We start from the raw sequence: 21,333 nt of genomic DNA, 5'->3' as shown, positions 1-21,333 counted from the left end.
GGAAAATTCGGGTACTGAACTGTTCTTCTCTTCTTCATAGACAATCCAGCCTTTATAGGTGGAGTCAGGCAGAAATAGCAGTCATCTGTATGGTTTTTAGGCTCCCGCCAAACCATAGGCACAGCGAAAGCCATAGATCGTTTCTTCTTTTTAGGTCATTCTCGCAATGTAACTGAACATACGTTGCAACATATATGTGGAGCCCAAGACTTATCCTGGTTCCCTGCTTTCATACCGAAATAATACCGATAGGCAGTTTTTACAAGAGCCATCAGATTGCGTTTCTGCGAAGAAAATGTTATTTCACCACAAATATAACAAAAGTTGAAATTTCCTGGCAGATTAAAACTGTGTGCCCGACCGAGACTCGAACTCGGGACCTTTGCCTTTCGCGGGCAAGTGCTCTACCAACTGAGCTATCGAAGCACGACTCACGCCCGGTATCCACAGCTTTACTTCCGAGTTCGAGTCTCGGTCGGGCACACAGTTTTAATCTGCCAGGAAGTTTCATATCAGCGCACACTCCGCTGCAGAGTGAAAATCTCATTCTGATAACAAAAGTTATTCACCATATTTACACATTTTCGTGGCATTTTTACGAATTATACACTAAAAAAGCACTCGCGAACCAGAAATTTTGCATTAATTTGAGTAGAAACTACATGTAATTCACAGTCACAATAACAGTATCTATGTTTATGACTTACAAACAGCTGAAGAGCATTTGTGTTTTTTATTTGACAGGTGCACCAACTCCCCCCAAAAAAAAAAATTCCCCCAAGTTTAAAATCTTCACTCTAAAAAATGAAATGTCACTTTATCTTCAAAACAAGAGCTAATCTGTCAGTTTTATGGTGATTTTTGAATTCAGCAGATGGAAATACATTAAATTTACTATTTTTAAGCCCGAAACATTTTCATTGTTGCCCAGTGTAATTATATGCTCCCTGACGCATACGAGCACAGCTACACGTAGTTGCACACGAATGGCTATACATGTACTAATTATGACTACAGTCCACGTACGGCAATAGTTTCTCCCCTAAAGTTTTCAGTTTACGTAAGCTTAATAGTTCGAATCGGTAGGATAACTGTCTAACGCGGCAAAGAATATTTGTGCATGCTGCGCTCTGTTATTAAGCTATGTCGTCGCACAAACAAATATTTCATAAACACACAATATTAAATGGGTTGAAAGAAATTTCACACGGTAAATCCACTTTATGATTATTTATTCTATACTATTCACGTCCTATAATTGTATTGAGGAAGTAACTTTTCCCTAAACTGGGAGGAATTAGTTACGTAAATTTCAGTCGAAGAGGTTGTAACAAGATCCAGATTTCATTTGCTACTTTAACGAAACTTCAGTACTTTCTCACAATTCAATACCAGTGTTCACTTCCTATGTCGGTAAATAGCTAACAGTCTATTACTTTGGGGTAAAGTTCAGTCTACCCTGTACGATAATCAATTTAAGACAAGTCCGGAACTTTTCCTCTCTTGGCTTCACGTACTGAGGTACTCAAGGTTGCTGACCTACCTATTTCAAGTTTAATGATTCTTAGCAGATCGCAAAATTTCCAAAAATGCACCAAAAACAATCCCGTCGCGCCTACGTACAATAGCATACGTTGAGATACGACCTGATCCAGCAAGCGCTAGCAGCACATTAACAATGTATGACTTTTTTCTTCCGTATTGCGCAGTGTCCTCTAAGAGTACTCACAAAGAGTATTCTTTGAGTTCACTCGTTCTATTCCGTGATCTATAAGTACACAACTTTGCGATCTTCTATTATTTTAATGTGAAACTAATGGATACTGTTTCCTTTCTTTCGCTTTTTAAAACGGTACTTCACCTTATACTGGATTTCCTTTCTATATACTTTCTACAATTCAAATGGTAGTATTCCAGTGGGACTTGAAATTTCGATCTTGGATTTTGGGATTTTTCTTTTAGGTTTCGGGTACTATCTTAGATTTTCAATTTTGCGTCCAAGGGAAGCGGCGTTACAATAGGAAATCATATCATGACTTTTAACGGTAATTGCTTCACATTTAACACTTCTACAGATATGTTACAAACCTCTGAGCAATGGTTCATGGTGCACCTAGTCGCTTTTACTGGGACTGTTATATGCAATGTAATTTTAGGTAAAGTTCCAAAAATGTAACTAAGAGCCAATATGTTTTCAAGGGAACGCGTACTGTTCTCCTGCTTTGGGGTCCCGTTTTCCTCAACGAGCGGCAAATGGCACGCTGAGGGACGGTTGCATTCGGTACAACATCGTACTCCGCTTCCTGCTGCGCTACAAATTGCCGTCTGTCATGTTTTACGCAACGGGAAAGCCTCTGACGCGCACATTCTGAGACGAGGCGTGGACGTACAAATAATCGTCTCTTCTACTAGCCACTTCCTCGCCTTGCGTCAGCTGTGAATGGATACGGACGGCAGCGCAAATGTATCCTACAAGCGTGAAGGCTTGGATCACTTTCGTTCCCTACCACAATGTGAGTGACCGTGTTCTGCCGTCTACGAGCCGCCCTCATTCTTTCATAAACTTACAGCAGGTGGCGCTTAAATCCGGACAAATTTCAATTTAAATTTCCCGCCATATCGTAGTTCCGCCGGAGGTCGCGATTGGCGATCTTGAAAAGCATACGCATGTAGCAAATGGTCAGAACCTCGAAATGGCCGAGATGTTACGGACAAGTGCGGAGTACAACCGAAGAGCTGTGATTATCGGAAGTCATCGCTCTAGGCGTTCGCCCACTGAAATAGAACGATTCTTCGGGTATCCGAGATCAACTGCTTACGGTATTGTGGCCAAGTGTAATGCTTCGTAGAAGTCTTGGGAAGGTTCCACTAACCCGGCGAAATAATTTCATTCTAGGAAACGCGTGTCACGAAATACGGGAGTAATCTAAAAGGCCAGATGCTGACTTCTACATCTACATCTACATCTACATCTACATCCATACTCCGCAAGCCACCTGACGGTGTGTGGCGGAGAGTACCTTGAGTACCTCTATCGGTTCTCCCTTCTATTCCAGTCTCGTATTGTTCGTGGAAAGAAGGATTGTCGGTATGCCTCTGTGTGGGCTCTAATCTCTCTGATTTTATCCTCATGGTCTCTTCGCGAGATATACGTAGGAGGGAGCAATATACTGCTTGACTCCTCGGTGAAGGTATGTTCTCGAAACTTCAACAAAAGCCCGTACCGAGCTACTGAGCGGCTCTCCTGCAGAGTCTTCCAGCGGAGTTTATCTATCATCTCCGTAACGCTTTCGCGATTACTAAATGATCCTGTAACGAAGCGCGCTGCTCTCCGTTGGATCTTCTCTGTCTCTTCTATCAACCCTATCTGGTACGGATCCCACACTGGTGAGCAGTATTCAAGCAGTTGTCGAATAAGTGTACTGTAACCTACTTCCTTTTTTCGGACTGCATTTCCTTAGAATTCTTCCAATGAATCTCAGTCTGGCATCTGCTTTACCGACGATTAATTTTATATGGCCATTCCATTTTAAACCACTCCTAAAGCCTACTCCCAGATAATTTTATGGAATTAACTGCTTCCAGTTGCTGACCTGCTATATTGTAGCTAAATGATAAGAAATCTTTCTTTCTATGTATTCGCAGCACATTACACTTGTCTACATTGAGATTAAATTGCCATTCCCTGCACCATGCGTCAATTCGCTGCAGATCCTCCTGCATTTCAGTACAATTTTCCATTGTTACAACCTCTCGATATACCACAGTATCATCCGCAAAAAGCCTCAGTGAACTTCCGATGTCATCCACAAGGTCATTTATGTATATTGTGAATAGGACTTCGGAGGACCTTGGGCCATAGCTGTCGAACCTGGCGTCAGTACTGAATGTCAGCGAGCGAATAATGCGTCGGAAGGGAGAGGAGGACCTCATAGTAGCCACTCAGTCCAAAACAGGTTCTCGGATAACGTTGACATGTTCTGGTCAAGTGAGTTCTGGCATCTGAATAGCCTGGATTTGAAACCCCTCGACTACTATGTTTGGAGCGTAGTCGAAACAGTTGTCAGTAAGACGATTCGCCCTGATGTCTCATCTCTACTCACTGCTATCGAAGCAGCATTCGCGATTATGAACAGCGCTGTTTATAGAGTGTATGCGATTGCTTCAGGACAAGATTGGAGGCGGTCATTGCGGCTGAAGGGGGTTACATCGAGTAATGTTACTCTCGAAACATACCACTACCTATATGTGTACAAGGACTTGCATTTTTATTTGTATTTTATTTAACAAACTTGCATTATAAAACAGTTTCATTTGTCCGGATTTAAGCGCTGCGCCCTGTACATACTTCGCAAGTCAGCTTAGCGGAGGCTGCCTTGAATCACCAGTAGTCATTCCCTTTCCTGTTCCACTCGCAAATGGAGTGAAGCACAAAAGACTATATACAGGGTGGTCCACTGATAGTGACCGGGCCAAATATCTCACGAAATAAGCATCAAACGAAAAAACTACAAAGAACGAAACTCGTCTAGCTTGAAGGGGGAAACAAGATGGCGCTATAACGCGCTGGATGGCGCTGCCATAGGTCAAACGGATGTCAGCTGCGTTTTTTTAAAAATAGGAACCCCCATTTTTTATAACATATTCGTGTAGTACGTCAAGAAATGTGAATGCTTTAGTTGGAACACTTTTTTCGCTTTGTGATAGATGGCGCTGTAATAGTCACAAACGTATAAGTACGTGGTATCACGTAACATTACGCAGTGCGGACAGAATTTGCTTCCTGATACGTTACCTGTGTTAAAATGGACTGTTTACCAATTGCGGAAAAGGTCGATACCGTGTTGATCTATGGCTATTGTGATCAAAATGCCCAACGCGCCTGTGCTATGTATGCTGCTCGGTATCCTGGACGACATCATCCAAGTGTCCGGACCGTTCGCCGGATAGTTACGTTATTTAAGGAAACAGCAAGTGTTCAGCCAGATATGAGATGTCAACCACGACCAGCAACAAATGATGATGCCAAGTAGGTGTTTTAGCTGCTGTCGCGGCTAATCCGCACATCAGTAGCAGACAAACTGCGCGAGAATCGGGAATCTCAAAAACGTCGGTGTTGAGAATGCTACATCAACATCGATTGCACCCGTACCATATATCTATGCAACAGGAATTGCATGGCGACGACTTTGAACGTCGTGTACAGTTCTGCCACTGGGCACAAGAGAAATTACGGGATGATGACAGATTTTTTGCACGCGTTCTATTTAGCGACGAAGCGTCATTCACCAACAGCGGTAACGTAAATCGGCATAATATGCACTATTGGACAACGGAAAATCCACGATACCTGCGACAAGTGGAACATCGACCTTGGCATTATGGGAGGAAGGATAATTGGCCCCCATTTTATCGATGGCAATCTAAATGGTGCAATGTATGCTGATTTCCTACGCAATGTTCTAACGATGTTAGTACAAGATGTTTCACTGCATGACAGAATGGCGACGTACTTCCAACATGATGGATGTCCGACACATAGCTCGCGTGCGGTTGAAGCGGTATTGAATAGCATATTTCATGACAGGTGGATTGGTCGTCGAAGCCCCATACCATGGCAAGCACGCTCACCAGATCTGACGTCCCCGAAATTCTTTCTGTGGGGAAAGTTGAAGGATATTTGCTATCGTGATCTACCGACAACGCCTGACAACATGCGTCAGCGCATTGTCAATGCATGTGCGAACATTAGGAAGTCGAACTACTCGCTGTTGAGAGGAATGTCGTTACACGTATTGCCAAATGCACTGAGATTGACGGACATGATTTTCAGCATTTACTGCATTAATGTGGTATTTACAGGTAATCACATTGTTACAGCATGCGTTCTCAAAAGTTCACAAAGGTACATGTAACACATTGGAACAACCGAAATAAAATGTTCAAACGTACGTACGTTATGTATTTTAATTTAAAAAATCTAGCTGTTACCAACTGTTCGTCTAAAATTGTGAGCCATATGTTTGTAACTATTACAGCGCCATCTATCACAAAGCGAAAGAAGTGGTCCAACTAAAACATTCATATTTCGTTACGTTCTAGACGAATATGTCATAAAAAATGGGAGTTCCTATTTAAAAAAAACGCAGATGATATCCGTTTGACCTACGGCAGCGCCATTTAGCGGGTCAACCATAGCGCCATCTGGTTTCCCCCTTCAACCTTGACAAGTTTCGTTCTTTGTAATTTTTTCGTTTGATACTTATTTCGTGAGATACTTGACCCGGACACGATCAATGGACCACTCTGTATATGCTGCCTGGTAAGGGTATAATTTGTTCAGGAACTTTGCTAAATCATTATTCATAATTCCTGTAGATACTTACTCTCTTAGTCAGTCACTTATGTCAGGGAGGATTGTTTGCAACTTACAGATGATTTCATTTTATTCAGATCGAACAGCGAAACCAGTAGTGACTCCTTATCATTCAGTCTCGAAGGAAACTGGGCTTACATTTGAAATGCAATAGTCGCGTCTTATGATCTAAACCAATAACTCGTGCAAGCAGAAAGTACACGCAGCGTACCATTTTCACGTACCCCTTCAGTCTAAAAGTTTTGAGACTGGCTTAATAAAAAAAAAAACAGAGAAACATAACATGGTATTTGCTTCAGGAGTCTGACATAGTCCTCTCGCCCTCCCCCCTGCCCCACTCACCCTGCCCCTCGCTCCATTTCAAACAACTCAGAGAACTAGAATGAAATTTTCACTCTACAGCGGAGTGCGCGCTGATATGAAACTTCCTGGCAGATTAAAACTGTGTGCCAGACCGAGACTCGAACTCGAAGGCGAAGGTCCCGAGTTCGAGTCTCGGTCCGGCACACAGTTTTAATCTGCCAGGAAGTTTCAACTCAGAGAACGTTCATACTAACATGTAAAACGGTCAGAAAAGACATTCTTTGGGATGTTGTTGAACTCACGCGTCACTTCGGCCTTAATGTCGGTTATGTCGTCAACACCTTGACACTTCATGTGAATTTCTGCGTTTTGTCGTTTTGTGGGATGTTTGTGTTGATAACAGCAAACCGCGTCACCCGTGATAATTTTTGCAGAAAAGAACATATCGCATTTTGAATTCCAGTTAACCCGCGACAGGCGTCTGCATGTCGTTTATATTCTGGAGTAAGGCTGTACGGGACTAACAGTGCGTAAAGTTTTCTTTTCTTCAAAAGATTGTAGAGAATCTCTTGAACATTTTATTTAGAGATGCTACTCCAGTGCAGTTTGTGACACAACGATAAGACACTACGGTCGCACGTCCGCCACTTAACACTGCCTGCTCACAACTGACAGATCGAATGAACAACTCTTGTTTATAGTTGTTGATTCAAGCTGGCACAGTAGTTACTGCGCCGACGTTGCTTGTAAGCCATGGGGGCTTTCTAACACATGAGGTGGTGTGCTCGTGGCCCACAACTACGTACCCACTGACTCAGAGTTGAAACATCAAAAGTTCTGGCTGGTTTCGTTGTGTAGGGGCTGGGATACGTAGTTGCCGCATTACAAGCCAAATACTGCTGAGTCTACAGTATAAAATATGACTGTACACATGAATCGAATTTTATAAATGAAAGATTGCAATTAAATAAGATCTGCGGGTACTATGTTAACGACTTTAAATGATTACGATAGTATAAGTACTTTTGAGAATGCGGTATATTTCTGCAAAACACTTATTGGTGTCAATGGCCCAGCAATTAAATAAAATATAAGTTGAATAACAGGGAAACAATAGATTCCTACTGCACGTAATTAGTTATGATCAACAATGTAGCTCGTGAGATATTCCCTTCGAAAGGCATACTACGTCTTCACTGTAGAAACAACGGAAATCTCACAAGTTCACAAGTTGGCACTCTGAAGTATTTCTATCTCTCGCGACCACGCGCAAACCGCTCCACACTCTCCAAGACTCCCTCGTGACCGTGCGTCCGTCGCGCTGTATTGTCCCAGACTCTCTCGTGTCCTCTCCCGTACTACCCCTCGCGCCGCACTGTTCAAACTTCCCCTTCATTCATTTCGGTAGTCGTCTCCCTTAACAGCGAGCGCTGTGATAGATGATAGCACTCCCGTCATGTCTCCAAGCCAACACACACAGACACACACACACACATACATTTTGAAACACATTCGAAATACTGGAAATACATTTAAATAACTTGAAATTAAATAAATGTTCCTACGGCTGGACCATAAACAATCTCTAACACACATAATTATATACACCACTGGCAATTAAAATTGCTACACCACGAAGATGACGTGCTACAGACGCGAAATTTAACCGACAGGAAGAAGATGCTGTGATATGCAAATGATTAGCTTTTCAGAGCATTCACACAAGGTTGGCGCCGGTGGCGACACCTACAACGTGCTGACATGAGGAAAGATTCCAACCGATTTCTCATACACAAACAACAGTTGACCGGCGTTTCCTGGTGAAACGTTGTTGTGATGCCTCGTGTAAGGAGGAGAAAGGCGTACCATCACGTTTCCGACATTGATAAAGGTCGGATTGGAGCCTATCGCGATTGCGGTTTATCGTATCGCGACATTGCTGCTCGCGTTGGTCGAGATCCACTGACTGTTAGTAGAATATGGAATCGGTGGGTTCAGGAGAGTAATACGGAACACCGTGCTGGATCCCAACGGCCTCGTATCACTGGCAGTCGAGATGACAGGCATCTTATCCGCATGGCTGTAACGGATCGTGCAGCCATGTCTCGATCCCTGAGTCAACAGATGGGGACGTTTCCAAGACAACAACCATCTGCACGAACAGTTGGACGACGTTTGCAGCAGCACGGACTATCAGCTCGGAGACCATGGCTGCGGTTACCCTTGACGCTGCATCACAGACAGGAGCTCCTGCGATGGTGTACTCAACGACGAACCTGGGTGCAGGAATGGCAAAACGTCATTTCTTCGGATGAATCCAGGTTCTTTTTACAGCAACATGATGGTCGCATCCGTGTTTGGCGTCATCGCGGTGAACGCACATTGGAAGCGTGTATCTGTCATCGCCATACTGGCGTATCACTCGGCGTTATGGTACGGGGTGCCATTGGTTACACGTCTCGGTCACCTCTTGTTCGCATTGACGGCACTTTTGAGAGTGAACGTTACATTTCAAATGTGTTACGACCCGTGGCTCTACCCTTCATTCGATCCCTGCGAAACCCTAAATTTCAGCAGGATAATCCACAACCACATGTTGCAGGTCCTGTACGGGCCTTTCTGGATACAGAAAATGTTCGACTGCTGCCCTGGCCAGCACATTCTCGAGATCTCTCACCAACTGAAAACGTCTGCTCAATGGTAGGAACTGGCTCGTCACAACTCTTGATGAACTGTGGTATCGTGTTGAAGTTGCATGGGCAGCTGTACCTGTACACGCCATCCAAGCTCAGTTCGACTCAATGCCCAGGCGTATCAAGGCCGTTATTACAACCAAATGTGGTTGTTCTGGGTACTGATTTCTCGGGATCTATGCACCCAAATTGGGTGAAAATGTAATCACATGTCAGTTCTAGTATAATATATTTGTCCAATGAATACCCGTTTATCATCTGCATTTTTTCTTGGTGTAGCAATTTTATTGGCCAGTAGTGTACATAATCAATTTAAATAAACATATATCAAAGTAATTGAAACAAAAGGTAGGTCAGTAGACTAAAGTCTCTATGCTTTCTAAAACACAGTAAATATTTAACCAATTTCTTCATGAATAGTTTGTATCAGATATAAACAAAGTCGTAGACGAATAAATATATTTATAAGCATGCTGCGACCGTTTTTTCGTGTAACTGTGGAGTACTTATGGCCTGACGCGATCAATAGTAATCGGCCACTTTTACCTCCAATAACTCATGTAGTATTAAAGATACATGCCTGTAATTGATACCAATTTAGGTTTACATTTTCTAAAGACACGTCGATCAACAAAATCGGATGAACCGTTTAGATTTTGGAAATTCGTTGCTGGGTGTTATTTGTATAATTTATCGTCAGATACCAAACTTTAATAAAGATATTTAAGATCTTATTACACCATCAGAATCGTCGTGCAAATAATGGTAATGTACATGTTTCCTTTTGAGGGCTCATGATTCCTCTGGCTGCTATTAATTTCTATACAAACTGTAAAATGTCTGCCATGATGGTTTCACAAAGTCCGCACATCTTTGGCACTCTCGGCATACAAGTCTCTTACATCGACACAGCGTCACCATGGAATTCCCAGCCACGCGGCCGATGGATCATGTGCTGTGGCTACCCCTCATGTTCAGGTAACGTTCGGCGCCACGTGGTTGGTGCCAGGCTGCAGACATTCGAGAGGCCCCTGCGTGGCCACGCCAACTCCGAACTTAGAATATTTCCAGGGCGCCACAACTCGCCCATTACCTCACAGCCATTAGTCCGGGAACTTTTTGGGGGGACGGTGTCTACTACAAAGGAACTAAATTTAGTGACATGGAAACTACAGGGTTATTACAAATGATTGAAGCGAGTTCACATCTCTACAATAACTTTATTATTTGAGATATTTTCACAATGCTTTGCACACACATACAAAAACTCAAAACGTTTTTTTAGGCATTCACAAATGTTCGATATGTGCCCCTTTAGTGATTCGGCAGACATCAAGCCGATAATCAAGTTCCTCCCACACTCGGCGCAGCATGTCCCCATCAATGAGTTCGAAAGCATCGTTGATGCGAGCTCGCAGTTCTGGCACGTTTCTTGGTAGAGGAGGTTTAAACACTGAATCTTTCACATAACCCCCCAGAAAGAAATCGCATGGGGTTAAGTCGGGAGAGCGTGGAGGCCATGACATGAATTGCTGATCATGATCTCCACCAAAACCGATCCATCGGTTTTCCAATCTCCTGTTTAAGAAATGCCGAACATCATGATTGAAGTGCGGTGGAGCACCATCCTGTTGAAAGATGAAGTCGGCGCTGTCGGTCTCCAGTTGTGGCATGAGCCAATTTTCTAGTATGTCCAGATACACTGGTCCTGTAACGTTTTTTTCGCAGAAGAAAAAGGGGCCGTAACCTTTAAACCGTGAGATTGCACAAAACACGTTAACTTTTGGTGAATTGCGAATTTGCTGCACGAATGCGTGAGGATTCTCTACCGCCCAAATTCGCACATTGTGTCTGTTCACTTCACCATTAAGAAAAAATGTTGCTTCATCACTGAAAACAAGTTTCGCACTGAACGCATCCTCTTCCATGAGCTGTTGCAACCGCGCCGAAAATTCAAAGCGTTTGACTTTGTCATCGGGTGTCAGGGCTTGTAGCAATTGTAAACGGTTAGGCTCCTGTTTTATCCTTTTCCGTAAGATTTTCCAAACCGTCGGCTGTGGTACGTTTAGCTCCCTGCTTGCTTTATTCGTCGACTTCCGCGGGCTACGCGTGAAACTTGCCCGCACGCGTTCAACCGTTTCTTCGCTCACTGCAGGCCGACCCGTTGATTTCCCCTTACAGAGGCATCCAGAAGCTTTAAACTGCGCATACCATCGCCGAATGGAGTTAGCAGTTGGTGGATCTTTGTTGAATTTCATCCTGAAGTGTCGTTGCACTGTTATGACTGACTGATGTGAGTCCATTTCAAGCACGACATACGCTTTCTCGGCTCCTGTCGCCATTTTGTCTCACTGCGCTCTCGAGCGCTCTGGCGGCAGAAACCTGAAGTGCGGCTTCAGCCGAACAAAACTTAATGAGTTTTTCTACGTATCTGTAATGTGTCGTGACCATATGTCAATGAATGGAGCTACAGTGAATTTATGATATCGCTTCAATCATTTGTAATAGCCCTGTACAATATAGAACCATAATGTGATGGAAAGCGTCCCTTTACGACCTTTACGACGAACCTGCACCTACCTGTGAACATTGTCTCAGCAGATCATCAGTAGGAAAGCCGAGTGAAACCTACTGTACTTCGATGTCAACCAGGCTGCAATTTAAGTCACTAATCTACGTTTCGGGAGAAACACGAAATGAAAGATTGGAAATTTTGCCCTCAATTAATATATTCTGAAACTTAGGTGAACAAGTATCACTGCCAAGCCCGTGCTAGTCTCAACACAGTCACTCACAATCCCTTTCACTCACGTTAGCAAGTTTATGGTGTTGCATTTCCAGAAAACGTAATAGCTACAAAAGTACTGATTGTTTTTGATTGATAATGCTCGACAAATATTAAGTCTGTCGGTACGAAATGCAGTCACAGTTTTCAGCCACCGACCTGCTCAATACGCCACGCGGAATATTTGTCTTTTCTCGTCACAAAATTCACTTAAAAATTCCGAAATTTCTACACACCTTCGGAATAATTATGCCGTCACTTCCCAACACTTTTGATGTATGAAACACTGCTCGATCCGGCAACTTATGATTTACATCGGAACTACTACTGCACACGTCCGAATTCTTTCATGGCTAGGCTTCGACTCCTTTCTAGAATACCTGCAGAGAAAAGGCGCGCGAAGAATATTGCTTTACTATTGGTCACTTTACTCAACAGCCAATAGCAAAACAACATTCTTCCGCGTGAGTCCGCGCTTTTCATCCATAAATAATCGCAAAATAGTAAACCTAATGACTGCACTTTTTACCGACGTAATTATCTAATATGCTGAAGTTTTGTTTATGCATAAAGTTATTTACTGTTGTTATTTATACTTGAATTAACTTTCCCTTTACCATAAACTTACTTTACAAATCTATTCTACAAAAATCCCCTTTGTTCATATCCATACTCCTTCGAAATGTTCCCACACTAAATCCTACTACATAACTCGTTAAACAATTATCTTCATATTGACATTAATCCACACTCACCAATCATTCATACTGTTAAAACACATTTATAACATTTTACATACACAAAAAGACATAATAACAGTTTATGAAAATACTAGAACAGTTTATGAAAAACATTCTATTACTTTAGTGCACTCTACTGGGAACAATCGAAACTAAATTAGTCCCCTATCCTATTCTGTCCTCTATTGGCTGATACATAAACTACGTGCGCATCCAGTCTCGCGTCACCATTTGTCACTATCCAGCTCTGAGAGACATCTCCCACTTAACCGCCTCCAAGGCAGGATCGGCATACGGCGCTACGCCTCAGGTTGCAGGCCGAGTGTCCACGAACTGTCGGGACCAGATTGCTGGAAGCTGAGTCGAGGTCTAGAGCTGGCATACATACGTCGTTTAAAGTGTAGACCCTACCGCAGGCAACAGAAACTTGCTTGTTGAGCCAGAGTTAAAGGTCACATTGAGTATTTCGTGGCGTTCAGCGATGGGGTTCTCTTCTGTTTTTGGCCGTCACGCAGGTGCCAACGCGCCCGTAAACGACTTGGTAAAACGTGAGAGGAAGCAGCTATTCTCGAGGACCTCACCTCTGCAGCTCCTGAAGTCATAGCTAGCTGTGTGCAGCTCGCGTTGACGCCGTTCATAGCTTGGCATCTTGTAATAGCGATTGTGGCGTCTCGTTTTCTTAGTGTGTTCACTGGCGCCACTACGTTTGCTCGCTTTGTCTGTCCGTGAGTGGCAGCAGCAGCGCTTATCGATAGCGCATGCTGCGGTACCATCTTTGGAGCGGCCTCTAGTATTTCCGGGTCGTCGTTTGTGGAGGGAGTTGAGTTGGGACGGAGCAGCAGTGAGGTCTGGACAGCCAGTACTCGCCCGACCGCTGGCGACACACGTGCACTGTCCGACGGAAGGATGTGGTCGCGAGAGGGCACGACCTCGTCAAGGACCGGATTCAGCGAGTTTTAGCTGAATGGACCGTGATACGCGGGTAGTGCAACTTTCACTGGTGTGTGTGTGTGTGTGTGTGTGTGTGTGTGTGTGTGTGTGTGTGTCCGCCCGTCTAAGTGACCTCATGGCAATAAGTTGGCAGTCGACGATTTATACTGGGATCTTCCCCGTGCCCGACTTGAGTGGGGACGACCGTTGGTTGGTCGTTCGGTCGGTCGTCGCAGCGGACGACGAGCATTTGGTCTTCCCACCGCTTCTGTGTTTAGGCCGACTTATAAATCGTCCGTGTTGTTTCACAGTGACTGGTTTTAGTAATGTGAGTTGTTGGTGGAATTGTTGTCCCGCATCCATGTGTATCTTGTGGTTTTGAATGAGCAGTTATTTTAATGCTGTCTGCGTACTGGATTTGGAGGGAGAGTTACGAAGGGACATCAGTTCGTTTGGGGCGCAGCAGCGAGCAGGTCTGTGCAGCGCGTGGGCAGGCTGGGGCCGCTGGCGGCATGCTGCCACTGTCGGATCGAGGAGGCGTAGCTGCGAGAGCGACGACTTCGTTGCACACCGAACCCTGGACGTTTACGTTGAGTGAAGAGTTAACTGCCAATGCAACCTCGACTATTCTGAGATATCACCTTTGGTCGGCGGGTTGTTGCTCCCAGGGCCGCTGAGCCTGGCGGCAACGAGTGAAGTGTTTCAAGGTGGTGAAATATTGCAGCCGTCTTTCTCTGTTAGTTATTCATCATTGAATTTAGTGTTATTCTTATTAGTGAAGTGCAACCAGCAGTATTTTCTGCCTTGTGGCCTGGAGGTTAGCGTACTGTTCCGGCAGTGTACCTTTTCCTCGTCGTGTAGTTCGACAGCCTCTTGTATTGTACTGTGCATATTCTTTTGGGAGGTCTACCTTTGTTCTTTTTGTGTTAGCAGAAGAGCCAACACCGTGTTACGAGTGGAGGCCGAAATGCATGCATTTTAGCTCACGCAGGCTGGCGTGAGGAGGGAAGAACCATACTGACGTGAGGTCTGGAACATGACAAGGAATAAGAATTCAGAAAGCGGACGTAATTACTTTCATACTTAACTTTAATCCATTAATGATGAACGTCGCTCGTGACGGTGCATGATTCACAATATTATCTGTTCAGAATACATTCTTGAAGTAATTGTAGTAACTGAATATGGCGCCTTGCTAGGTCGTAGCAAATGACATAGCTGAAGGCTATGCTAAACTGTCGTCTCTGCAAATGAGCGTATGTAGACAGCGAACCATCGTTAGCAAAGTCGGCTGTACAACTTGGGCGAGTGCTAGGGAGTCTCTCTAGACTAGACGTGCCGTGTGGCGGCGCTCGGTCTGCAATCACTGATAGTGGCGACACGCGGGTCTGACGCATACTACTGGACCGCGGCCAATTTAAAGGCTACCACCTAGCAAGTGTGGTGTCTGGCGGTGACACCACAGTTGTAGTGTTTCCTTCGGCATTGGGTGTTTTATGAAGACGTAGTGCTGTCGGTCTCTTTGCCCTTGACTAAAAGTAAAAGTATCCATCGTTGTACCTGTGAACGGACGTTAGGCGGATTGGTTAGTCGGTCGGTCGGCGCTTAAGTTGCCCCTAGTTTGAGTTGCCATCCTGTTACGTGGGTACAGCTCTTGGCTGCCTATCTCACCGCTTAGACAGCTGTAGTCACCTTCCTCAGCTCTATCCAGGAAGCACTGTCTGTGGATCACTCTGTGTTACCTGGTCAAGTTGTCATAATTGTTTAAAATTTACCCTAATGTTTTAATGTGTGTAACATGGATAGTGGACTTCAGCCGACCAATAATTTGCAATTCTTTCTTAATAAGGCCTTCAGCCGTTACTATAGCTTGTTATAGTTTACTGTTTAAGAGGGAAATATCTTAGTATTTGTTAATGTGTAACTGCCTTCCTTACTTGAAATTCAGGCCTTCAACCGATGTGTATTCTGAAATTGCTTGTGGCCTTCAGCCGACGTATAATTTTGAGCCTTTCGTAATGAGGCTTTCAGCCGTTACTATAGCTTGTTACAGTTCTTGATTAACAACTCACAATACTAAAACCGGTAGTGCAGGTAATTTCGTTGGTACCCCAGGGGATAGGACCACTACTGTTGACAACATATATAAATGATCCATCAGAACTTGTCGGAAGCTCTTTGAAGCTGTTTGCAGATGATGCGGCTGTCTTTAATAAGGCATCAACACCACAATACTGCAACGATTTGCAGACTGACCTCCAAAGGGTTGATGAACGGTGTAGACTCTGGAACAATTGACCCTGAACGTAAATAAATGTAATGTATTGCGCATAAACAGGACAAGAAATACAGAACTGTACAACTTGACTTGTTGACAAATTGCTGGAAACAGTATCAACCGTAAAATATCTAGGAGTAACTATCCAGAGCGACCTTAAACTGGGTGACCACATAAAACAAATAGTAGGAAAGGCAGATGCCAAACTGAGATTCATACTGAGACATAGTTTCATAAAATCTTAAGGAAATGTAATTTATGCACTGAAGATGAAGCTTAGGAGGCCCTCGTTCAACCGATTCTTAAGTATTCACAATTCTGGGAACCTTACCAGGTAGAACTAATTCAGAATGGCGCGTTTCGTCACGGAATCGTTGAGACGGTGCGAGAGCGTTATAGATATGTACAACAAACTCTAGTGGCAGGCGGTAAAAGAGAGGCGTTGTGCATCACGGAGAGCTTTACTGTTGGCATATAGAGAGAGCATTTTCCGGGATGGGTCGGACGTCAATTACTCCCTTAAATATATGTCTCTCGACGGGACCATAACGAGAAATTCGAAAAATTAGAGCTAATACAGAGGTTTGCTGATAAACATTCTCCCCACCCGTCATTCTCGAATGGAACAGGGCGGGACTGGTCAGTTAGCGATACCAGAAGAGCCCTCTGCTGCACACCGTCAGGTGGCGAGCGGAATATTGAGGCAGATAAGTGAGCTTATACTGCCAAGTGTTTGTAAATTCATATTGCCGTCCCTGAAATAATAACGCAAACCCTTACCCCGTGAAGTTTCATTTCGTTTCGTCCTCTCCATCTGAATGCCTTGCTACTTTGTCAGGCAGTGTGTAATGAGATAGAAGTATCTAGTTCAGACGAGATATAGTTCGCCAAAAAAAGACTGATCAAATGAAAGAACATGAACGTAATTCACATAATGCCAGTCGCTTCCCAAGCAAGTGAAAAACTGCTCCCAAAACGTCACCTTGTCATTTTCTGAAAGTGAATATACATTTTAGTGCTGTTAGAAAAGTCGAAGTTCCAATTAAGTTCTTAGTCGACGTGTTAAAGTATGCTGTAGCCTCAATCCTATGACACTACCTATGGTTCCACCGAGCAAGGTTGACGTACTAAGACAATGGACTCCCAATTGGGAGGGGCGGCGGTACACTTCATGTTCGACCATCCGGATTTAGTTTTACCGTGGTTTCTCTACATCATTTAAGGCAAATTGCGGGGTAATACCTTTGAAAAGAACATGCTGATACTTTTTATCTGTTCGAAATTGTGCTCCAGTGACTTCGTCCGCGTGGACGTCCAAGCCACATTTTGTTCCTTTTTTCGAAGTGGTTTTTGCAGAGTGCCACTTGATTACTGATACAGCACCAGCTTTGATCTAGTGGAGTCGAAAGCGAACCTTCGAGCGAGGCAGCGCAATGTGTAACACACTGGACTCCCACTGGGGAAGACGACGGTTCAGATCCCCATCCGACTCTTGATTTAGGTTTCCCGTGATTTCCCTAAACTAGTCAGGGCAAATGCCAGGATAGTTCCTTTTTCCTTCCCCATCTCAGTCCGTGCTCCGTCTCTGATGACCTCATAGTCGACAAGACGTTCAACACGAACCTTCCTTCCTTCCTTGGACAGCGACCCGCCTCTTCGGAAACTCTAAAACGGAAAACAACCGAAACCACTTGCCACTCCAGTAGATCGAGCTGTGGAAGCTAGCAGTAGCGATCCGAAGGCTGGTGAAGCGTGCATGCTATGCTGCCTTCCCTTAAAAAAAGAAAAAGGACCTTCCAACACAGATACCAGCAACAAAGTAACCATCCAGCAGATGAATGGCTTTAACTTCGGTCGCTATGCATGTCGCTGATACGGGGCAATTTCAATTAGCCATTTGTTGAGGGGAGTATAAAGGGCCATTTTGACGAAAAATTATAAGTTTTCTTTTTTGTATGCAGAAAAATTACTTGGAATTTGCTGATTAATTTCGTGTAAAATTTATTAAATTTGGTTGACTAAAAGTGTATTTAATTTAATTAGTTGCTTAGGACTTTTTAAGATTTCATAAACTATTGCATAGGTTAAAATTAATATTTACAAAACCATAATGTCTAGAAGGCTGTGGAATGGTTTGATCTTAGTGGACACCTTGCAGCATAATTTGGTAGGGTTGGAACATTAGTTGTGATTCTCGTGTATGTTGTGCATGCGATGTTCTTGGTATAACGGAAAAAGCAGTGCTGCGGAAGAGACCGCTGTCTGCTAGACAATATCATCAATCAACTGAATACTGATTAGATACGTTTACCCACAAGAACTCTTTACCTAAAGCTACCAGAGTTTATAGAGATTTGGTAAATCCAGAGCTATTGAAGAAATGTCTGATAGGAAAACACAAAATGTCAATGAGTCATTCAACGATTTAGTTTGGACAAGAGTACCTAAAATTTTTTTTCTGGTTCGATACATTAAGGCTTCGCGTGTATGGTGCCGTCATCACATGTAATGTGGTAATACTGATGCACTGAAAATCTTGTAGGATCTGGGTTCGAAGATTAGTTGGATTACACGAACAATACTGGAGAAACTGGACAAGGAGCGAGGAGGCAAAGCTGAGCTACAAGCTCAAAAAGTGTCCAAGGAGGCAGGATCTATGAAGAGAAGGAAGAGGATACATTCAGAAATGCACAAGATGATGAAGACTACAGTACCGCTGCGTTTCAACTGTTGTTTCTATTAATAGGGAGTTCTAATTTATATTAATTTGTAATTGTAATTTTCAAAAAATATAATTTTCTATTACATATGACCCATTTGGTCAGGAACGGAAAATAGACTCTTTATTTTTATTTAATTTATAATATCTTTGCGGTTCTACGCCTCTAGAATAGAAATGATCGCATGTATATTGCCAGGAAAATGCACAACAATGTAATGAAAAAATGTAGCAAAAAGTACAACAGAAAAAATTTTATCCTAACTCCTAGATTACGTGCTTCAACCGAACTAGAAGAGTAAGTACACGAAGCGTGCCTAAGTAACTTGCACAAGTTTCATTAATTTGCATGAGGTAGTTCTTGAGAAAATGGGCATGAAATAAGCAAATTTAACATTAACGGGATGAGTCGTTAATACTGCCATCTCTTCACGACACCTTTACCTACTCCGTTTTTTCCACGTCACTTGCAGTCACGCGAGGATGGAGTGATCATTGGCATGGAGGAAATATGGGAAAAATATTCAGGGTGATAGATGTCGCTAACTGCTGTCAACATGCAGTAACAAACAGTATTTCTAGACAAATAGCGCGCTTTAATTTGGCTGTTGGTGGTACTAGAACAGGCTAAATATCAGATAGCTCAGAAGACCTTGTAACGTTTTCATGTTATTACGTTCTTGTAAAATTTGTATACTGTAGTGAGAACTATTAATTGTCAATGCCAAACGAATAAAAACCGATCATTAACATAACGAATCAGACGAACTGTGCCCATAAGGTTGTCGAATGCTGTTGCGCAACACACGCTGTTCAACTGCCAAAAAAGACATTGGTATGCAACACGCTCCAACAGCCTGGTAGTCTCACGTCGGCGAATTCCTCGGAATGGAACCGATCCCATTCTTTACGCGGATGATGCATATTGCAACAGGTGAGTTCTGCGTCCGTAGCTGGAAGCGGTTCGAAATGCGACCAGTTTTTCTGGTAATGAGGGTCCTTCCACGTTCTTCACGTACTCTGATGGACAGCGGTTTAGAGGTAAAACGAATCATTTACTGGAACACGACTTATGACGTCGATGGTCCACAGTTGGTTTTCCCTCGCAAGTGCGGTGCACTAATTCCGAGAAAGGAGCAGTTAGAGTTTTTTACCTGTATTAAAACAAAAAGGAATATGTGGTTCGGAAAGGTGTGTGGTGTTATAATTATTGTACTGCATCCAGAGTTCTGACTCCATACACTCTAAAAAGGACAAAAATCTCAAAAATCTCTTGAAAATGATAGCAGTGATTTGAGTAGGTGTTCTGACCAAATAACGGTTGTGCACATTTCTTCTTTTCCTATTCGATATCCCTCGTATTTGTTCGCATTTAGTATTTTACTGCTATTATTTGTTTCATTAAGCATCTGCTTGTCTACAGTGGTTCAAATGGTTCAAATGGCTCTGAGCACTATGGGACTTAACTTCAGCGGTCATCAGTTGCCTAGAACATAGAACTACTTAAACCTAACTAACCTAAGGACATCACACACATCCATGCCCGAGGCAGGATTCGAACCTGCGACTATAGCGGTCGCGCGGTTCCAGACTATAGCGCCTAGAACCGCTCGGCCACCCAGGCCGGCTGTCTACAGTGGACCATAGCATGTCAGAGCTAGATGCAGTATCCGCTTGGTAACATATGGTGCATAATCTGTATTTAATACAGGAAACAGAAGAGCTTTCTAAATTTATTGATTTATTTATTGCCAAATTATAGACCTGTTACCTGACGTATGAAAACAGGTCGTACATCTTACAATTTTCGTTTTTCGTCTTTTTACAGGTTTCTTTTCTTTTTTTATCTACAACATTTATAAAGAATAATACTTTTCAAAATAATAATAATTTAAGGTTGAAATATAAAGGTCATCGTCATAAATTGAGATGACCTTGGTGTAATTATTGTCTTTGAATAAAACTGTCATTTACGTTCGTCTCGTTGGGTATATCTTTCCGTTACTTTTTGTAATTGCATCAGAACTCCGTAGACAAACTTTCAGAAGTTGTTCAGGCATAGGTTATGAGTATTTGGATATAAGAATTCCATTGTCTCTGGCAGATCCTTACAGAGGAATAAGGTAATTACTTGTTCCGTTTGTTACCGCAATTACCTTCGTGAAAATACGGTTACAACAATGAAAATGACTGTAATACGCGATCACCAAAACGTAGAACACATCTGGTTTCTCGTAGAAGCTATTTTACAAATGCAAAGGACTGCTACGTGTGTGTTTGTTGGCACTGCAAAAATATCTTAGCATAGGCATCGTTGCGGCGTTCTTCCACCGCATTCAATGGAACCATACACGGAGTGCATATGCGTCATCTCTGCAACAGTAAACCTATCCATACTTCTGTGAGTCACTGTTAACGTACAACTACCACTGCCGGAAAATCAAACCCGAGGCAGGACACTGCGGTACTAAAGCGAAGCTTGAGGGCAGGGAGTAAACTGGCTTTATTG

At 43.3% G+C, this 21,333-nt stretch overlaps 2 non-coding genes across 2 annotated transcripts; both read right to left on the bottom strand.

Annotated features, from left to right (window-relative positions):
- Nucleotides 1-352: 352 nt before the first annotated feature.
- On the bottom strand, nt 353-427 carry Trnas-cga (transfer RNA serine (anticodon CGA)). Its single transcript has one exon. It is a non-coding gene; the product is annotated as a tRNA-Ser (tRNA).
- Nucleotides 428-20,364: 19,937 nt separating this feature from the next.
- Nucleotides 20,365-20,448, bottom strand: Trnas-gga (transfer RNA serine (anticodon GGA)). The gene is given in 2 exon segments: nt 20,365-20,399; nt 20,409-20,448. It is a non-coding gene; the product is annotated as a tRNA-Ser (tRNA).
- Nucleotides 20,449-21,333: the final 885 nt, after the last annotated feature.

The sequence above is a fragment of the Schistocerca nitens genome, chromosome 2 (genome assembly GCF_023898315.1).
Source record: "Schistocerca nitens isolate TAMUIC-IGC-003100 chromosome 2, iqSchNite1.1, whole genome shotgun sequence".
NCBI classification, from domain to species: Eukaryota; Metazoa; Arthropoda; class Insecta; order Orthoptera; family Acrididae; genus Schistocerca; species Schistocerca nitens.
Note: the sequence above shows the minus strand (reverse complement) of the source record. Positions and strands in the feature narration are given on the sequence as shown.